A 9,087-nucleotide genomic window follows, 5' to 3' on the forward strand; every position below is an offset into this window, starting at 1 on the left:
AAATGGAACTTCCAGCGAAAATACCGCCTCCTAGGTCCTAGGTCTCTATATCTGTTTATGTTTAAGAGATAAATAGATTGGCTTTTAATTTAAAATAAACCTCCCTCCCTGCTTTAATTTGGAGAAAGTCCCCAGTGATCCTGCAGGTTTATTTGCGGGGTGTATGTGTGTGTGTGTGTGTGTGTGTGTGTGTGTGTGTATGCAAACCATGACCCAGGTCCTCATTTCTCGGGTAACATTTCCACTTTAAGACAAAAGGAAGAAGGATTAGAAAATGAAAAGGTGACTCTATTGAGAGTTGCTGACACTTCATTTCTGACCTGGAACATTCCTTGCTCTCAATAATACCTGCTTCTTTTTTCGAGGCCATCTGAATTTGACGCAGCTCTCTCCAGGCCCCCAGCAGTCCCCATACGGTGGCCCAGAGCAAGCACACGTGGACCGGAATGCATCCCATTTCAAGTCTTTTTCTTGTCCTATGTCTACACTGGAGATGCAATTAAGTGTTAAATGTTTTTTGTTGTTGTTATTGTTTTTTAAACTGAAGTCAAATTGAGTAAGACTTGGCAAAAACACCCAAATAAAAGAACTCTAGATGGGACTTGGAAGAAAAAACATCTTTATTAGGTATTATAGTTCTCATAATTGTTATTGACAATAATCAGCCAGGCAAGCCTCAAACACAAACCCCCAGCACACCCCTCAGCCTGTGTTGACTCACTAAACCCACCCACAGAGTAGATGAGGAAGGGTGGTTCCATCTGTCCTGGGGAGAATGCTTTGCAGCTGCCCCCAAAGGACTCCATTCTAAGATTGGAACAAGGGGTGGGGGAATTATGTGAGTTCAGCAGAGGGAAAGAGAAAATTATTTCCCTGCGGAGATAGTATAGGTGGATGGATGTTTTGTATGTGTGGTTAAATGCCTTCCTATAAATATTAGCAATGGATATGATTGTGCAAGAAAATCTATGTATATATGTGTATATGGGCATATGCCTGCTGAGAAATTCCCCCTCCCCCCAATCTTTATTTCTTAGGTTAAGGCTCCTCATGCGTCCACGAAAACTGTCCCCCCCCCTCCCCACCCCGCTGGGGAAAGGAATGTAGAGGCCATACAGGAATTTACCTTTGCCTTTGTTAAAGGATCAGTTTCTTTTCCGCTTAAACAGAGATCTGGGCCTGGGCCGTCTCTGGCAGGGGAAAGAATAATATTACCAAGTTTACTTTGATACATTTCTAGATCTATCTTAAAGTAGCTGGTGCTGTCACCTTGAGAAACCTAGGAGCTCCCATCGCCATGAGGACCATAATGATGGTGGTGTGTGTGAACCGACGGGGGTCTTCATAGCATATTCGGTCAGCAAACTGTCCCCAAACGTGTCCTACATTTTAAAATTCATATAGTTTTTCCTTCACTTAAGCCACAGCTTGTAATTAGAGGGGCTCAGATAGAGAGGTAGGGGTGAAGATGACGTTGAGGGTTAAAGAAATGCCTTGAAAGAGCAGAGATCATCAGGTTTCTTACATAAGTACCGCTGGGCAGAAACAGGCCCCTAATAGAGCGGAAGGTAAGAAGCTAGGACTGATCTTCACCTTATACCTCTATTTGGTGAACACACAAGGGGCCTTGAAATTACCCAGGGGGGCAGAGGGGTGCATTCATGGGTGCCATTCTCGGCCATTAAAGCCCCCCCCTTAAAACCACATTTCATAATGGGACCTGGTGAACACTGGAAAAGCCCCGGCAAACCCAGAACCCTCCCACACACATTAGAGCTTTCTGGAACAAGAGTTTATATAAGCAATAAAATAAGAAAATACGCCCCTCCCATCCTAATCATCGGCAGCAGGAACCTGGCAGGCCTCGTCCATGGTGCCCGCCCGTTTAAACTCTCAAGGAGAAGCGTGTTAGGTTTCCACCTCAAAGGGGCGTTACTTGGGGAGGCATCTGGAGATTGTACTGGCGGCAGGCACACCAGCAAAGGGCACGGTCTCGTCTGATGGAATTACGGGGAAGCAATTACGGAGATGAGGCTCATTAATGTGGACAACTGTGGGGTCGAGGGTTGGTCATCAGAGGCTTAAGTCAGGCCCCAAAGCACTGTAAGAGCAGCGCTCAGAGTGGTGGGGGAGGGCCAAGGAGGGACCATTTAGAGGGAGGACTGTTTTGAAGGCAGTGGCTGCCGGGCCCTCTTAGGACAACCCTGGCTCAGGCTCCGGGGTGAGAGAAGCTCCTTTCTCTTCTGTCCTCCAGCCAGGCTTGCCTTCTGGGATGTGAAGAAGAGCCCTGCGCCTGCAGTTTGCTCGATGTGAACTGCGTCCTTCTCTCTGCAGGGTTGAGTAGGTGCTGGCACATTTCTGCCAGACTCAGGGAAGGTTCTGGGAGTGTCTGGAATGGGGCACAGCACACTTAACCTCACCTGACTCCAGACACTCCCTTAGGAAGGCAAAGGAAGAACCCAATGATCGGCACATAGTAGGTACTCAGTAAATATTTGGGAGGAGATGAGGCTAGGGATCCACGGACACTAATTTATTTAGCGGGCTCTACTGAGGCTTTGGAGGAGAAAGAGCTCCTCGGTAAGCTTCAGCTGAGACTCCTTTAGGCCTTGATTACTCTGTCAGGAACCAAACTAAAACTGTAAGCATCCCCTATGGCCTTGGTTTTGCAAAGACGGGCCTCTGCCAGGGTGGGGGGAAAGGGAGGCAGCAGCCTTCCTGGGTGGGAAGATCCAGTTCTTGGCCTCCTTTCTCTGCAGGGACCTGCCCCTCCTCCATTTTCTCCACCTGGAAATTAATGAGTTAAGGTCTCTCCACTGCAGCTCAGGGTCGGGGGTGGGGCTGTGACTGTGGAGCGCGGGGCGATCTCTAGGACCAGCTGCTGCACTAGGTCTGCCGATGGGGAGGAAGGCTGATTTGGGTAGCAGGTTCTTCAGGATGAGGGAAGGTTAACCCTTACCGTTCCCTGAATGGCCTCTTTCAAGAACAGTCTTTCCTCAGACCCCCACCTGTACACATTCTGTTTTTCCTTCTGTTCAGATTTTAAAAAGGAACGCACCGCCTCCACCCCCTTGGGTCCATGTAGGTTACTGCACCTCTCCCCTCCTCGGCATGTCCTGGATCTCTGCCTGAAACTGCAGTTGCAGCCGCCAGGAGGAAGTGAGTTACTCCTGAGAGCCCTGGCCATACTTTCAGCTCTGATGGAGCTTGTGGTGAACGGTCCAGGAGTTTGGTGCTTCTTTCCCCCTGTATCTCAATGACTTGCTTCGGCTTGTCAGGTGCCCACAGCGCTACAGCAGAGACACAAACACCTCCCTCCTCCCCTTCCCACTGGCTGCCCTCTTCGCACCCCCCAACCGACAGCAGAGCCCAATATATCTGCAGTCCTAGTCCTGACACAGTCTCCCGGTCTTCTGGATGCCAGATTATTTGTTTCAAGGGTAAACCAAAAGCTAAGACCAGTGCAAAAGCACAGCCACGAAGAAAGGTGTCGCCCCGCATACAATGCACCCCGAGCCCAGAGAAAAATCTGCACACGGAAGCACTCCGCAATGCGCTCACAGCAACTGCCTCCCCGCCCCCCCCCGCCCCCCTTCAATCTGGGCTTGCACAGATCTGTGCTTCTGTTACAGAATCAGCTTCTGTTTCTCTCTGAGTCTGTTTGCATCTCTAAGCCCCTGTCTGTCACAAGCCACACACCTCCCCAGCCCAAAGGCTCCGGTTGGGGCAGCCCAGCCGGCGAGAGCCCGCGCCCCCTCCCGCCTGAAGCCGCAGCACTGAGCTCTGCGGAGGGCGACTCGGCTCCGCGGCTCCTTGCTCGGAGGGCCCTCGCGGACCGACGGTGCACAGCCAGCCCCATTCTTGGCATTCACCGCGTGCCTTAATTGTATGGACATTTAAATCAAGGTCCGCTGTGAACACGGAGAGAGAGGCCTTTCTCCTGAGGAAGGAAAGGAGGTAGGAAGGAAAGGTGGAAGAAAGGAAGGGGGATGGGGAGAAGATGGAAGGAGAAAACAAGGAAAAACAAGTAAAAAGCGGCGCGTGTGCGTGCGCCCTGACAGCGGGGACAGGCTTGGGGGTGGGGAGCGCAGGGAGAAAAGGACCACAGCATCCTCCCTACCGCAGCTCCCCCGATCACACAGACAATGAGATAACAGCGACGTCTTCCAAAGGCTCTTTGTTCTCCCCCATCCTTTCGGATCCAGGCTTTTTCCTGCAAAGCGGAGGGGGTGGTGGGTTGCGGGATGTGGGTGGAAGTGGGAAACGGAGGGGTGCCTCCCCCGTGTTAATTACCCCGACTCCCCTGGCCCCTTCCGCCTGCCTTGCCTCCCCTGCAACCCCAGACAATGAAAAAAACACAAAACCAAACAAAAAGCACCACCAACCCCACCTCGCCCCAGCGCAGCAGATCCTACCCACCGACCTCGCCCTCAGCTTTGCCCAGGAAACTGAGGGGGGCCAGGAGGGGGAAGACGAGGGCAAGGAACGAGCAGGGCAGCAGGAGCTCTGCAGCGGCTGCCAGGGCAGGGCAGGGCGCGCGGCCGCAGCCTTTACCTCGCTCGCCGAGTCCAGGGGCAGCCGGGCCGGGCGTGCCGCAGGGGCTAGCTGCCGGGGTCCGGGGCCAGGATCTGGGGAAACAGCCTTCCGGAACTCGGCTGCTGCAGTCCTCTCGCTCAGGTCCCAAGTGGTGGAGGGGAAAAAGAAAAAGGGGGGGGGAGGAAAAAAACACCCATAAGACCGAGGCCCATCTGGCCCCTCATCAGCTTTGTCAAGTCTTGCATACGCTAAAATGCTAATGACCTAGATAGCTCATGCAAAATGCAGCAGGGAGGGAGGGAGCGAGGGAGGTAGGAGGGAGGAAGAGAGTGAAGGGGGGGCATAGAGAGGGAGGAGGAGACGGAGGGGAGGGGAGAGAGGGAGGGAGGGGGAGAGAGGGAGGGAAGGGGGGGAGAGAGAGAGAGAATATCTATGTCTTCGAAACACCCCTGCCACTCTCCCCACCCCACCCCAAACTGTCAACGGGCTTTACCAGGTGAAGGGTGGGCACAGATTTAAAAGTCACTCTTGCCTAATGTGCTGGATCCCTGGGTTTCCCGCCCCCCCATCCCCGGAAAAATAGGGGGAGAGGGCCAGAGAATGAGAGTCCCCCAAACCAAAGGGATAATAAGACATTATTTTCAGCCCCTTCCCTCCATGTCCTCCTCTACCTCTCCACTCTGTTTACACACAAATCCAGACGCCTCCTTAAGTGGGTACATGGACATGTCAATTTTTCATCAATTTCTCAGAGCGCCTATCAACAGACATGAGTATTCTCATCCCCAGCAAAACCCATCCTGTGAACCCCAAGGGGGGTTAAAACAGACCCTTCCTTTTCACCCTCCTCCTGGCCCGCCCCCACTCCCCCCCCACCCCCCGCCACTGTCCCCTTAGCCCTCCAGGCACCATCTCCGGCTTCTACTCTTTTCTAAGTTCTGCTCTCCAGTCTCCTCTCCAGCACTCGGACCTCCAGAGGGCGAGGCAGGGAGCACGAAAGCCCAGCTGGGTCCACCTGATCTCCCACAATTCTGCTCCCATTCCCAGAGAACAGACAGACAGACAAACAAGCAAATGCAACTCCTCCCCGACAATGACACTGTCCAAGCACACAGAAAGGATCAATAAAATTCAGTTCGAATACCCTCAGAGGTCCGCACGCCGGGCGGGCGCCCTGCCGCACGGGGAGATCACTCGTATTCCCGAGCCAAGGCTCCCGCGCATCCCTTCTGGCGAAACCCAAAGTGCTTTGTCCGGTGTGTGTGTGGGGGGGTCTATTCAGGGTCTTCTTCTCTCTGTTCTTCTTTTAAAGAGACTGGTCGCAGTCCGCAGCGTTCCAACGAAAGGCCGTAGATCTACTGGAATAAAAGGGATCAAGATAATGTACAGGCAGAAGAAGGAGGGAGGGACATGGAGAGGCAAAGGAAGTCCGCATCTAGGGAGCGGCCGCCGGGGCCCAGCCCGAGTGGCTGCCTTCGCTGGGCAAGGGGCGGGCGGAGAGAAGGCGCTGGTGGTCGCTCCCCTTGGCAGGAGGAAATGATAACCATGATAAGAAGCGTCATGGTGGTGATCATGAGCATGATAAAAAATTCAGAATCTCCCTTTGGTGAGCCGGAGCATGCGTGCAGGAGGGACTGCACTGCCGGCGGCGGCGGCGGCCGGGGGGAAGGAGCGGAGAGCAGAGCAGGAGGCAAAGGTTGCAGCGGCAGCACCCTCAGATGAATAATAATAACGCGCAGCGCAAGTTGCGGTTTAGCCTGGAAATCCAGCCCTCCGCGTGAACTCACGTCGAGGGCGGATTGCAGGGGATGGGGAAGGGGGGGAGGGGACGGAGGAGGAGGGAGGGGCAGCAGGGGAGAGAGGAAGGCAGAGAGGGACAGAGAGAATTTGGAGCCTTTTCATTGATCTTACCAAGCCCCAATCTCGCTCGCCATCCTCTTCGGATGAGGTCCTTTTGAAAAATTATTTTTCCTTTAACGGATTATTCAGCTAAAAGAAGCCACATCTGCTGACTGTACCGAAAACAAGAGGATTAGAAACCGGTCCACAGAGCCGGGCCCGCAGCCCCCCGCCCCCTCTCTGCACCAGCACACGTCATTCTCACTGCCCCCGGGTACCTCCCTCTCCTGCTTGCTTGGGGAGAGCTGCGCCAAGGAAAATGCGGATTTGGGGAAAGTGACAAGTGGGAGCGCTCGGAAGGGCGGGAAAACCAAGGCGGGAGGTGGCGATTCGCACCCGCACATTCACACGCGCTTCCGTTTATCCGTTTCTATCCTGGGAGAAGGGGGCGCTTTCGCCGTGCCCACACGCGCGGCACCTGCAGTGGTCAGTGCCCTCCCTCCTTGACGTAACCCGCACCGGTCCCGGGACGACTCCGCTCAGCGGCCCGGGCCAGCAAACCCACACCTGGTCCTCCGCCCCGCTACCCTTCCTCCGCTTCCTCCCCAGCGGGCGGTCCACCCCCTGTGTCTCCCGCTTTGGCAAATGGAGTGGGGGGTGCTCAGGGCACCGCACGCCCTCTGCTTCTGACCCCAGGCCGGAGGCGCGGGACGAGGGTTTCCGCGGGACACGGCTCGGGCGAGGCCCGGGGCGGGCTGGCCGGGGGGCTGCGGCGGAGGCGGTTGACATCACTGCGGAGAGCGCGCGGCTCTCCCGCCGCCGCGGCGACCGGAGGGCCTTTGCGCCTCGCCCCCCCTCCCCTTTCCCCCAGCCGGAGCCTCTGCGTCAGGGCAGGACGGCGGCTGGGGCGGGGGGAGAGGGGTTGTCGTGAGCCGGGGGGTGCGGGGAGGTAGTCCCATCCCCCGCCCCCCTGCAGTCAAGGTGAACGTGAAGGAGAGCGGGCGCGCGTGCCCGCGCCTCTGGGTACGTGCGCGCGCCCCTCCTGGCTCCGGGCCTCGCTGCCCGCGGCGCCCTCCCGCCCGCCCGCCCGCGCCGCGCCGCCGGGGCCAGATGGACGCCCGAGATTAGAGCGCACACAAGTGCGTCTCCACGTCCGGCCGCCACCCGTCCCGCGAACGTTTAGACTCACTTCGGGAGGCGCCTTTTGTTGTGCTGCTGTGTGCCCCGTGTGGGGTGTTTTTCCGGGAGCGCGGGGTTAGCTTGGCCTTAAGGAAGGACTCAGAATGAATAATTAGCTTGGCCTTAAGGAAGGACTCAGAATGAATAATCTGCCCATTAGAACAAAACCCCCAAACACCCCCCCCCCCGCTCCGACCCCCCAACACAAACCCAGGGCCAGCAAGGAGAAATCTTCGGTCTTTCCCGGGAGCCGGTTCAGCAGCCGCGGGAGTCAACCCTCGCCCCGGCGATGTCCGAACACGCAGGGCCCATCTGCTTTCCCTACTCAGGCTTTTCTTCTTTGATGACTTAAAAAAAAAAAAAAAAAGAAAGAAAGAAAGAAAAGAAAAGAGAAAGAAAAATCTAAGCGTTCCTTGGGCAGCGCTGGATTCAGAGCAACGAGCGCTGGGTAGAAAGAACAAGCCCCTGACAGCTACAAGCAGCTCCTCAAATCAGAGGGCCCGCGCGCGGCGGCCGGGAGCCGTCCGGCGGGGTCGCCGCAGACGCGCGCCCACCGTGCGGGAACCGTCCCAATGAACGGTGACCCTGGGCTCGGCCCTGCTCGCTCCCAGGCCATTTCGGTTCTTGTTAATTACTGGGTGTTTGCCTCATTAAAAGAAGAATAGCAATCACACAACCTCTTAGCACTGGGGTTTTGCTTCCGACAATGTACCACGAGAAGCTTAAAAATAAGCAGTTTTTGTAAATTCCAAGAAGCGGAAAGCTTCGCTTTAGATTGAGAGAGAGACAGACAGGGAGAGATAGAGATAGAGAGGGGGAGAGGAAAAGAATATAAAGCATCCCTGCAGTAGATTTTTAATTTCTGACGACTGTAGTTTGTCTTTCTAAGATCCCCGGAAAGAGATACCTTTCCGGGGAAAACTTACCAATTCTAATAACGTTGCCCGCAAACTAAAATACTTTTCTGGTGGAAAAACTATATTGGCGGTCGCTTGGCTCAAGACTGCCACCATTTTGATAAGGGTTTTAGATTCAGAACTATGTGTTTCCTATTCACTAAGGATTCCTTAAGCAAGCAGTCCCTGAACACCTTCTGCGTGGAGGCATGGGGCTGCGACTTGAGTTCTAGGTTGCTTGACTCAAGGGCAGCAGGACACACCAATGCTGCCCTTTCCTTGGTTTTTCTTAAAGGCCTGGTTTTGTTTTACTTGAGGACGGTTTCTGTGCGGTCCTCCTGCGCCGCCGCTGCAATGCAGGATATCTGCTCTCTCATCTTGCGGCATGGGGGGAGGGGAGCAGAGAGATGGTTTTGTAACAGGCTCTGCAGGCCGAGTAGGAACGCCTTCAATGATGAGCCCCGGGTTTAAACAGAAAAGAAGAGAAAAGGAAAGAAAAGAAAAAAAAAGCAGCTGATGTTGAATTAATCGTTAGAGCATACCCCCGAGGCTTTCTCCAATGAGGGGGTCACGAGTCCTTTCCCCTCCCCCAGTCACAGATTTCATATCTGTTTTTAAACAGTCTGATCAGATGCTG

General features: G+C 54.8%; 1 long non-coding RNA gene across 7 annotated transcripts; it reads right to left on the bottom strand.

Moving 5' to 3' along the window:
- Positions 1 to 602: 602 nt before the first annotated feature.
- Positions 603 to 7,217, bottom strand: LOC136794622 (uncharacterized). Of its 7 annotated transcripts, none has more exons than XR_010841668.1 (7): positions 7,067 to 7,217; positions 6,448 to 6,548; positions 5,681 to 5,891; positions 4,555 to 4,672; positions 4,121 to 4,213; positions 1,127 to 1,190; positions 603 to 807 (listed from the first exon to the last, which is right to left on the bottom strand). It is a non-coding gene; the product is annotated as an uncharacterized lncRNA (long non-coding RNA). The 7 variants fall into 7 exon arrangements; XR_010841669.1 differs by lacking the exon at positions 7,067 to 7,217 and adding an exon at positions 6,654 to 6,698; XR_010841665.1 differs by lacking the exon at positions 7,067 to 7,217 and adding an exon at positions 6,654 to 6,698 and having other exon boundaries at positions 5,681 to 5,894.
- Between the last annotated feature and the right edge of the window lie 1,870 nt (positions 7,218 to 9,087).

Source organism: Kogia breviceps, chromosome 8 (genome assembly GCF_026419965.1).
Source record: "Kogia breviceps isolate mKogBre1 chromosome 8, mKogBre1 haplotype 1, whole genome shotgun sequence".
NCBI lineage: Eukaryota > Metazoa > Chordata > Mammalia > Artiodactyla > Physeteridae > Kogia > Kogia breviceps.